Source organism: Diadema antillarum, unplaced genomic scaffold (assembly GCF_040938485.1).
Source record: "Diadema antillarum isolate AM-2024a unplaced genomic scaffold, OU_Dant_1.0 seq00001003_RagTag, whole genome shotgun sequence".
Lineage (NCBI taxonomy): Eukaryota > Metazoa > Echinodermata > Echinoidea > Diadematoida > Diadematidae > Diadema > Diadema antillarum.
Window position 1 is genome coordinate 1,166,977 of NW_027271841.1, and position 12,329 is coordinate 1,179,305.

The 12,329-nt window shown below is 40.4% G+C and overlaps 1 long non-coding RNA gene across 1 annotated transcript in view; it reads left to right on the plus strand.

The window, feature by feature from the left end:
• The window catches only part of LOC139742488 (uncharacterized), a 91,266-nt gene extending 80,337 nt beyond the window's left edge, over nucleotides 1-10,929 (plus strand). The window contains exons 3-4 of the long non-coding RNA XR_011711706.1: nucleotides 3,938-3,990; nucleotides 10,792-10,929. This is a non-coding gene — a long non-coding RNA (uncharacterized lncRNA). The remainder of the gene's footprint in view (nucleotides 1-3,937; nucleotides 3,991-10,791) is intronic.
• Nucleotides 10,930-12,329: the final 1,400 nt, after the last annotated feature.

Sequence of the window (12,329 nt, forward strand, 5' to 3'; positions counted from 1 at the left end):
GGAGTTGAATATCATTATTATTCATTTCCCAACGTCAAAGCAAACGTGCGATATTTATTTTAGCATCTTCCACAGCCGAATGTTAATGCTATTTACTTTCGAACATAAAAGCAAACATCCGGCATTTATTTTACCATCGTACGGAGTTGAATATCATTATTATTCATTTCCCAACGTCAAAGCAAACGTGCGATATTTATTTCAGCATCTTCCACAGCCGAATGATATCCCTATTCATTTCCCAACGCAAAATCAAATACTCGACATTAATTTTTGCACCGTACGGAGCTGAATCTTACCGTTATTCATTTCGTAAAGTATAAGAAAACATCCGACATTTATTTTAGTATCATACAAAGTCGAATATTACCGTTATTCATTTCGGAACGTTAAAGGAAACATTCCATTTATTTTAGCATCTTTCATGGCCAAATGTTATTGCTATTTACTTTCAAACATAAAAGCAAACATCCGGCATCTATTTTACCATCGTACGGAGTTGAATATTATTATTATTCATTTCCGAACGTCAAAGCAAACGTGCGATATTTATTTTAGCCTCTTCCGAAGCCGAATGTTATTGCTATTTACTTTCGAACACAAAAGCAAACATCAGACATTTATTTTATCATCGTACGGAGTTGAATATTATCGTTATTCATTTCCGAACGTTAAAGAAAACATTCAACATTTATTTTAGCATCTTCCGGAGCGGAATGTCATTGCTATTTACTTTCGAACATAAAAGCAAACATCAGACATCTATTTTATCATCGTACGGAGTTGAATATTGTCGTTATTCATTTCGGAAAGTTAAAGGAAACATTCGACATTTATTTTAGCATCTTCCGGGGCCGAATGTTATTACTATTTACTTTCGAACATAAAAGCAAACATCAGACATTTATTTTATCATCGTACGGAGTTGAATATTATCGTTATTCATTTCCGAACATTAAAGGAAACATTCGACATTTATTCTAGCATCTTCCGGGGCTGAATGTTATTGCTCTTTACTTTCGAACATAAAAGCAAACATCTGGCATTTATTTTACCATCGTACGGAGTTGACTATCATTATTATTCATTTCCCAACGTCAAAGCAAACGTGCGATATTTATTTTAGCATTTTCCACAGCCGAATGATATCCTTATTCATTTCCCAATGCAAAATCAAATACTCGACATTAATTTTTGCACCGTATGGAGCTGAATCTTACCGTTATTCATTTCCAAAAGTATAAGAAAACATCCGACATTTATTTTAGTATCATACAAAGTCAAATATTACCGTTATTCATTTCCCAAAATTAAAAACAAATATCCGACATTTATTTTAGCATCTTTCGGAGGTAAATGTTATTGCTACAGACTGGAACATAAAAGCAAACATCAGACATTTATTTCATCGTTGTACGGAGTTGAATATTATTGTTATTCATTTCCGAACGTCAAAGGGATCATTCGACATTTATTTTAGCATCTTCCGGAGCTGACTGTTATTGCTATTTACTTTCGAACGTAAAAGCAAACATCCGGCATTTATTTTATCATCGTACGGAGTTGAATTTTTATTATTCATTTCCGAACGTCAAAGTAAACATGCGACATTTATTTTATAAAATAAATATCGCATGTTTGCTTTGATGTACATGTAGCATCTACGAGAGATGCTGCATACTGAATGTCATAAAACTGTACACTGTATAGTATCAATCCTGTTGCCCACAGATCAGACTTATCAGACAGTTTGTAAATCATAGACATGTACATCATACACATGTACATCTAGCATCTACCAGTACATCAAAGCAAACATGCGACATGTACATCTAGCATCTACCAGAGCCAAATGTTATCTTTATTCATTTCCGAACGCAAAATCAAATATCTGACATAAATTTTAGCACCGTAGGAAGCTAAATCTTACTGTATTCATTTCCAAAAGTATAAGCAAACACCCGACATTTATTTTAGTATCATACAAAGTCGAATATTACCGTTATTCATTTCTCGAAAATAAAAACAAATATCCGACATTTATTTTAGCATCTTACAGAGTCGATTGTTACCGCTGTTCATTTCCAAAAGTAAAGGCAAACATCCGACTTTTCTTGGTGGCCCGATTGGTCCACCAAAATCTTCATATATGAAATTTTGGTGCCCGACGTGCGTTTTTTTGATGGCCCCGGGCCACCGCTAGTGTCGAGACCTGACGGTATACCTGGTAGGTACCTCCTAGCAACAGGGTTGGCGTCTCAAACTGGCAAGAAAAAATATGAATGTATATATCGAACTGCGGTACGAAACGCAACTTTAGGCAACGAGTATTATGTTGTAAAAAACAAACTAACCAACATACAGAAAAATCGAACAAAAACAAAATCTCTGTGTTAGAAATCCGTTTCCAGAGACACTTTAACTCATTTTTTTTTTTCACACTGAAACTTAAATACAATGTGTATAATATAGCGCGACTTTTCTTTTTCACAGCGCAACAGGGCGGCGTGTCGTTCTTTTGAAGGTCAAAGACAATAGTAGAGGTGCACGAGGCCGCTATTATTCTTCGTGAATGAATGGTTTCAGTTACGCATCTGCATTCTCGGACGCATTCTGGACACCTTGAATAGAGGATTTTATAATCCCCATTCTCGGAATACGATGGAATGCCTCTATTCACAAGGCTGAGGGGAGTAGCAATAGGGCATTCTCAGTGCAGGCAGAATGCGTGGACCGGGAATGAAGTAGAGAATGCCTGCATGCTGGACACATTCTGGATTACCAGCGACTGGATGTCCGTCGCGCCTAAAGTTTCTTCTTCCTCCATATCTCGGAAGTGTCTCAAGTTATCTTGAAACTTAGTACATATTTATGCATGTTCTGCCTGACAGTGATTCTCTTTATGAATTTTAGGGTCAAAGGCCAGATGAAATTGGTAACAATTTACTATTCAATACAGAAATTGCACTTTTCTCCATATCTTGAAATCACTCAATGCATAAACTTATGAAAGGGTCAAAAGTCATGTTAAAGCCGTTAAATCCCCTAATATATGCTCTCCTATTCTTCCAATTAAACCTAGGTCAAGGAAAGTGAACATTCAACACATTTGTGTCAAACAAGTCATTTGATATGTTGCCAATTTTGTGAAAATGTAATCACACATTGTCTGTATGTAAGATAGACCTATTAGGAGAATTGTGCATTATGGCGGAGGCATACCAGTCGCCATAGCAACATTTCTAGTTTAGTTCTAGAGAAGAATATAGAAAAAAAAATCCATATATTTGGGACTTTGATGCTCCTGTGCTCGTTTTAAACAAATTGAGATCCTGTCATCCATGGGATGCTACCTACCAAGTTTAGTGAAAAGGGATTTTCAAGCAAATAGATATGGTACAGGCTTATGTGCACTTTTGATACAGAGTTTATCTACCATCTGTATGTGATGTTGTTGAAATAAATGATGTGCACATTTCCTGGCATCATGTTTGCACATTTCCCATTGATGCAATTTCGAGATTTACACAATCCCCAGCATTTGCAAATTTCCCAGCGTGATGCTTGCACATTTCCCTGCATTTGTACATTACTGGCTCCACAAGGTCCTCAGGGTGGAGTTTGAGATGAATCCCTTTCAAATTGCAGGACTGAAGTGAAACAAAAGGATTCACTTGGTTATATTGAAAAATGAAAATCAGGTCTTTCTGTAGTTCTTGGCATGTGTTCCTACAGAGAATCAGCTATCCAAGAATTATCCGTCACTTTACACCTTCAATTGAAGTAATTGTACAAAACATTGTGATGAATAATTTATCATCGCTCCATTTTAGTCAGTTGTAATGTAAGTAACAATTGGTTTTATTTTCTTCTTGTTTTCTTATCCAGCACAGACAAAACAATGAATGTATTTCTTTCCTGTTTTTGTTTTCTACAGAGCTATATCGAGGTATTTTGAATGGTACCAAGGATTTTAGAGATCCTTTACTGGTAAGTTTATCACAGTATCTCCAGTAGGTAAACATTCATTCTTTGGAACCACTCTATATGTTTGGAATGAGGAATGCAGTCTGGCCAAGACCCAATCCGCCTATCTATCCTCAGGACTCTCACTCAGACAGGGGACAAATCCTTCTCGGCAGCTGCCCAATGCCTGCAGAACCAGCTCCCTCGAAGTATCAGGGAATCACCATCTCTATCAATGTTCGAGAAAAAAATTGAAGACTTTTCTTTTCGATATTTAACTGATTGATCAATTGTGTACATGTATGTGTTATATATCCCTCATCTGTCGTTATTTTGTTTTCTTCCTACCCCCTTAATGTAAGTGTGATTTTTACAGTTTTGTAAAGCGCTGTGATACTTGTTTACTGGCAGGAGCGCTACACAAGTACCTACATTGTATCTTTTTTATCTTGAGTGTACAGTACATCACAAAAGTTGATTCATTGATTAAAACAAACTGTTGAAATTCATAGCATTTCAAATTACCTTCCCTCTCAACAACAATATTCATAGCACACTTGCATTCAGTGTGAAATTTAGGTATCTTGAAAATGTTTCATAGTATTTGTATTCAGTCTTTTCAGGCTCTAATCTTTGCAGTTATGGTCTCATTTCTACATCGTTTGTGTATTGAATATACTTGTTTGAGTGAATGTTCCTGTGAATGCATCGTGATACTGACAAGAATTTTGTGGTATGAACAGTGCTCACCTGGTAATCAGGACCTGCTTTAACAGGAACCTTACTTAGTGCAAAAAAAAAAGTAAAGTAGCAATTTTTTAATGTGATATTCCCACTGCTTAATCAGAATACAAACCACTCTCTTGGGACAGATTTTGTCTTAAACACTTCCGTTGTCCGTCATTGTGTAGATACTTAAAAATAATCACAGGGATTTCATTTTCTTTAATACAAGAAGGGTTATTTCAGCTTTTACTCATGTGCTCTGCCTCCTTTAATGCATAAGTGTATGTGCGAAACCAGTCAAAAAATCTCCTTTGTGATGTCAGCACTTACAGTCAACGCAGCTCTGTTCTTACTGATTCCTAATAGTACTCTGGCGAAACTCACTCATGATATGATCCACGTAGTAGATAACACTTTATGATGTCATCAAGCAATTCATCATCACATGCTGGCTGGAGCTCTATACATGGCACCTACCTACGTACAACTACATCTGCACCCGACTCTCACAAGTGGCTCCTACGAGTAGCTGTTTACATGCATCAGTAACCACGTGAGGGATATTGACTGGTCTTAAATTCTCGGTGAAATAAGGCTTGTCTACCTGTGCATGCGAAGACTGGATCCGGCGGACTACGTGGAAGAAACCACCGTATTGGTTCAACGGGCGGGAGGGCAGATACAGCAAAGCATTGTGGAGTGCAACAAGGGCACAGTAAGACACATAAGACACTGATGGCCATTCAATGCATCCTGACTTATCTCACACCATCTTGATTAAGTCTTGACACTGGAAATAGATAGTAAGGCTGACGACCCTGCGCAACTCACTTTAATCTCACTTTAATCCAATTCATGCGCAAGTCACAACTTCACCCATTACCATCCTAATCATTCCATAGATGATACCACTACTCATGGGCACATAGAATGTGTGCACTCTCTTGGACCATGCCGGGACTGAAAGACCTGAGAGAAGGACTGCACTTATTGCTGCAGAACAAGCAAAGTACAGGGTACAGATTTCTGCCCTAAGCGAAACACACCTTGCTGATGAAGGTCAACTGGATTGGCTGCAAACAAGATGAATGTCGTGAGGCAGGAGTTGGATTTGCCATTAAAGGTAACCTAGTCGGCAAGCTGGCTGTGCCCCCCAAGGTTATCAATCATCGTCTAATGACTGTGCGACTCTCTCTTGCCAAAAAGCGGTATGCCACAATGATCAGCACCTACGCACCCATGATGACCAGCCCTGATGATGTGAAGGAAAGGTTCTGTGAGGACCTGCAAGTGACCATTTCCGACGTGCCCAAAGCAGAAAATCATCATCCTTGGTGACTTCAATGCTAGGGTCGGCACTGACTATGCATCATGGAAAGGAGTCCTAGGGGAAAATGGTCTTGGCAAATGCAACAGTAGGGGCTTATTGCTACTGGAAACCTGCGCTGCACACCAGTTACTCATTATCAGTACAGTCTTTCATCTGGCCAACCGTAACAAGATGACATCTGTGTATCCTCTCTCGAAACACTGGCACTTGCTGGATTCCATCATCATCAGATAGAGGGACAGGCAAGAAGTTAAAGTCATTGAAGCCATATGCGGTGCAGAGTGCTGGACAGATCACCGTCTGTTGATCTCAAAGCTCACTATCAAGATTCAACCACGCAGACGTTCCCAGGGAAAGAAGGCATTGAGATATCTAGATGTTTGGAAGTTGGAGAGAGATTATGTCAAGCAATCACTCATTAAAGAGATCGATAGCAAGCTGCAACAACAAAGTTTCACCTCACTGAATGTCACATGAAAGCACCAGAACTGGTTCATTGACAACAACAAGTGCATTCAGTTTTTGCTGGAAGAGAAGAATGGCCTTCACCGAGCATACCTCAACGACCCAACATCAGCGTCTGAGACAGCTGCTTTTTGCAATATCAGAAAAAGCGTACAGCTTGAGCTTTGGCAAATGTAGGATGCATGGCTAAGCAATAAAGCTGATCAATGAGATCTGGTCTTATGCTGATCGCAAAGACATGAAGAATTTCTACAGAGCACTCAAGACTGTATATGGACCAACTTTATCGGGATCTTCCCCCCTCCTCAGTGCAGATGGAAACGTACTGATCACGGACCAGAAAAGGTTCTTGAATGCTAGGCAGAACACTTAACCCGTTGAGGAAGAGTCCCAAGTATACGCGGGCAAGTGTCTATGGGAAATGTGTGTTGTGGGTAATTCCATGAAGTTGGGGCACAAAGTGTGACATTTTAGCATAACTCAATACTAATTATGCTATACATATATTGTTTATAGGCTTTACATTTGTATTAAGACCATACAGTTTCCTGGAAATTTTGTGCCATTCAGACTCAATTTTGATGAAGTTATTAAAACGGTGTCCTGTAGCATCGTGACGTGTCCATGTAGCATCATGATAGTTAAAATCTGGTCCTAAAAGACAAATTAATGCAATTAGCTTGACCAAAATTTGATATAATATGCATCATTACTAGATTAGTCAGATAGCTAAATATCTTAACTCTCCTTTCCACAGTTTTACTTTTACAAGAAAATGACACAATGTGTCACTGCTTCGCGGTGTCCACCAAATGTCACAAAAAGGAAACACCACATAGCATCGTGATACATTTTGTAATTTTCTTTTAAAATCAAAACTGTGTACAGGAAATTTGAGATATTTAGCTATCTCATTCATATCTTGTAAATATGCATATTGCATCAAATTTTGGTCAAGCTAATTGCCATAATTTGTCTCTTAGGACCAAATTTTAAAATATCACGATACTACATGGATACGTCACGATGCTACAGGACACTGTTACATATTGTTTTATAACTTCATCAAAATTGAGTCTGAATGGCACAAAATTTCCAGGAAAATGGGTGGCCTCAATGCAAATGTAAAGCCTACAAACAATAAATGTATAGCATAATTAATATTGAGTTATGCTGAAATGTATTTTTTAAATATCACGATGCTACATGGACACTGCCCCAACTCCATGGAATTACCCTTGTAGCAAAATCAAATTGTCCTCAACGGGTTAACCCTAAAAGGGCCGGGGGGGGGGGGGGGGGCGGAATCTGCCCCCCTCAACGTTTCGCGCTATAATTCTGTTACGCGAGAAGGCCTCGTCGCGAGGCTTCTTGACTTTGTTTGTTCAAGTCTCGCGCAACTTTTGAGACCAAATTTGCGACGTCCGCGCATACTTTTGCGAAGCCACGCCCATTTTTGTAACGGAATGTCGCCCCAAAATGGGCACAATTTTGTGATTTTGTGTACATTTCCTATGGAAAACAGTGCTCTGTCGTGAAAGTCATAAAAACCTGATTATTTTTACAATTAATCACTTTCATCGATTAGTTTTGTGCTAATTATGGTAGAAAAGTGGTCAGTGACAATTTCCAATGAAAAACAAAGAAAAAACAAAAGTTGAGAAACCAGAAATACATAAGAAATTCTGAAAACAATAAAATACATAAGAATTGAAATGAATTTTGAAAGTTTTTGTGATGTACAATCGTTGAATATGCTGAAACAGATTTACAGACCAAAAATTAGACTCTCAATGCTTTTAATTAGGCTAAAATATGATCTTGAGCTTAATTTGCATAATTGATTAATTAAAATTAGAAATTGATTTTTTCAAAAAATCTTATGACACAATCTTGTAGATTATGATGCAGGTCTCACGCATGCAAAATTTCATCGCGATCGCGCCACCGATCCATCCCCCCCGGCCTGAGCATAGCCAAAAAAGCCCGGCCCCTTTAGGGATTAGAAATGTCCTCAACCCTCCATCTGCCATCAGCAAGGAAACAATCACAAGGCTGCCCTAGGTTCCAATCAACTACTCTCTTGCAGATATCCTTACAGAAGCTGCAGTGGAAGAGGCAGCAAAGCATATGGCTTGTGGAAAAGCACCTGGTGCTGACTCCATCCCTGCAGAAATCTATGCCTTGGTGGCAAAACGGTGACTGGAAAGCTGTCTGAGCTATTCCAGTCTATGTGGAACCAAGAGAAACTCCCGGAGGAACTTAAGGATGCATCCATTTGTACAAGTGCAAAGGAAATCAACAGGTGTCCGACAACCACTGGGGCATCTCGCTGCTTTCTGTAGCCGGGAAGATCTTTGCCAGAATTATGCTGAACCGCCTGATCGACCACTGAGAGAAAGACTAACTACCTGAAAGTCAATGCAGGTTCAGACAGGGTCACAGCACAGTGGATATGATTTTCACAGCACTTCAACCCCAGGAGAAATGCCACGAGCAGAATGCTGGTATCTACACCACCTTCGTAGACCTGACTAATGCTTTTGACACCGTATGCCAAGAAGTCTCTGGAAGATCATGGCCAAGTTTGGCTGCCCTGCGAAATTCATCTCACTGGTCAGACAGTTCCATGACGGCATGCAAGCTAGTGTGCAGAATGACAGTGAACACTCAGAGCCCTTACCTGTCACAAACAGTGTGAAACAAGGCTGCGTCTTTGCCCCAACCCTGTTCAGTATGATGTTCTCAGCCATGCTGACAGATGCTTTTTGTGAGGTGACATCAGTGTTGATTTCAGATTCAGAACTGATTGAAAGCTCTTCAACCTACGGAGACTGCAGACAAAATTGAAAGTTCAGGAGGATATCGCCCGTGACTTTCTCTTTGCTGATGACTTTGCTCTGTATGCTAGTACCCAGACGGACATGCAGGAGAGCATTGACCAATTCACCAATGCCTGTGAAGATTTCAGTGTGATGATAAGTATAAAAAAGACCAAAGTGATGCATCAGCCAGCTCCTGCAGTTCCCTGCACAGAGCTAGCCATCACGGCAACAGCGTGAAGTTGAAAGTAGCAGACAAATTTGTTTACCTTGACAGCACACTGTCACAAAATATCAGCATTGAAGAATAAGTCTCATACAGAATTGTCAGGGTCTGCTCAGCTTTCAGCAGACTCAAAAGACAGCTTGTGGGAGAGAAGAGGAATAAGTCTTCAAACCAAACTAAAGGTGTACAATGTAGTTGTCATGCCCTCTCTGCTGTATGCCTGCCAAACATGCCAGGCAGCTGAACTCTTTTCACATGAGATGCCTCTGAAACTTGCCGCATGGGAAATGGCAAGACAAAGTGCCAGACACCAAGTTGCTTCAGAAAGCCCAGATGGAGAGTATTCATGTGATGCTCAAGCACTCCCAGCTCAGATAGGTGGGGCATGTATGTACTTCGAATGTCCGACGAACGTTTGCAGAAGCAACTGCTCTGTGGTGAACTAATGGAAGGCAAGCATTCTCAAGGAGCTCAGAGGAAACGCTACAAGGACACACCAAAAGCTTCCATGAAATGCTGTAGCATCAACCCAGACACATGGGAAGCAATGGCACAAGACTGATCTGCCTGGCGATCTGTGGTCAGCTCTGGTGTATCAGGCTATGAAGTGAGACGTGTGGAGGAGTAGGAACAAAAGCAGCAGCGACGAAAAAGCAGAGCAACCTCTCAGCCTGGTCTACCTTCTGCATTTCCATGTCCACACTGCACTAGATTTTTTAAGGTCAAAGATCGGACTGATTAGCCATCTTTGCCCTCACGGAATGTAGTGATACTAGAAGTTGTCATCTTCGCCTGCAACTGACAAACATCATCATTATCATGTGTGTGGACAGGTGTGTTTGCCAGACAGCATGACAAGGAGGGATGAATGTGAATCTTGTGGATCAAACTACTCTCTCATTTTTCCTGTAACAGGCATGGTATTCTGTAGATTTATATCTGGTTTCAGAATCTTTTTTTCTCAAGTCTATACACATTTTGCTTTTTCCATGTATCAAAATTGCCTGAAAATTTAGATTTCTGATTTTTCAATAAACCTCTGTCAATATCATCCCTGCTATAATAACTTTTAAAATGAATGAATCATGATATGACATGTGTGATTCGTTACTTGTGTACATGATTTGTTGACAGCCAGTAATGTGATCACTAAACCATAATTGCTTTGTAACTGGATGAAAACCAGTACCTGTTAAAATTCTAGCATGTCTATCATGATGTGTGTATATAATGTTTTTTTTTGTTCTTCTGTGCAGTATGTTGACCACACAGTCGGCTTCATGGTGATGTTTGCTATTGCCATTATTTTCATCATCTTCATGCCCATTACCGGCACCATCTTCTGCTGCTGCCGCTGCTGTGATCGCTGTGGGGCCCACATGCTACAGCGGGAGGAGGACAACATTCCTGTGAAGAGGGCAGGCTATGTGTCAGGGCTCCTTTGTGTGTCCATTCTTATGACGTGAGCTCACTCTTTGTTGTCATTCGTAACTTTCTTAATTAATTCATGAGCAGTCAAATGTGTACTGCTTTGTCAGAAGGACTCAAATGTACAGTAGCAATTGTGTAATAGGCCAAAAATGATAAGAGATCACTTCCAAGATTTAAATCTCTCTTTTTTTTACAACAGATTTCACTCCCTTGACATTGCATCTTTTCATGCTAGAATCTTTTATGATATGCTTGGACCCAAACTCTTTCATTTTCCTGCATCGATGTCTAAAACTGAGAAGTAAATCTGCATCATGATAAATTCTTACTGTACATATATCTCTATATTATTTCATTCCTTATGCCACCCTCTGTCTAGCAAAATGCAAACTGTGGGGCAGAGCCAACTGGTCCCATCTGCCCTACCCCAATAGGTAAGCACTGGTTGACATGTTGCTACCCATGCAACTCCTATAGTCTAAGGGGTGTCCTGCCCCCTCTGACCTGCATACGCAAGTTTCCACGATGCACCCAGATCCAGTTGTGTCTTGCATGCATCATAATAGCCCATGTGTGCCTACTTTTTAGCAGACACCCCATGCCTTATTCCTTCTGGTTTTCCTCATCCATTCTTGGACTTGTACTCCCCCCTCCCATTTTTAGCTCACCTGAGCTGAAGACTCAAGTGAGCTATTGCGATCGCTCGGCGTCCGGCGTCAGTCGTGCGTAAACTTTCTACATTTTCATCTTCTTCTTGAGAACCCCATGACTGACTTTCACCATACTTGGCAGGTAGCATCCCTAGGGGGATAGGATCTCAATTTGTTCAAATGGGCACCATGGCCCACCTGGGGGGCCCCCAGGGGGCCCAAACCCTGTAAAATTAAGGAATTCTTAAAAATCTTCTCTAGAACCAGAAGTGATAGCTCAGCTTAGATAATACTATGAGTTAGTACATTGATGATTGTAGCTTCAAGTTTGTTCATGGCGTTGGCGGAATCAGGGATGCCCCCCCCCCCCCCCCCTTGGGACCCAGGAGAGGGGATGGGGAGAAGTCCTACAGATGTAATGGAGCCTGAATTGTACATGTTCATCTTCTTCTTGAAAACCTCATGATGAATTTTGACCAAACTTAGCAGGTAGCATCCCTAGGGTGATAGAATCTTAATTCCTTCAAATGGGCTTCATGTCCCTCTTGGGGGGCCCCTAGGGGGTCCACAACCCCCCCCCCCCCCCACATTAAGGAATATTTCAAATCTTCTACCCCAGAACCAGAAATGAAATAGCAAAATTAATACCATGAGTTTGTACATTGATGACTTTAGTTCCAAGTTTGTTCATGGCAGATCCAGGGCTGCCTGCC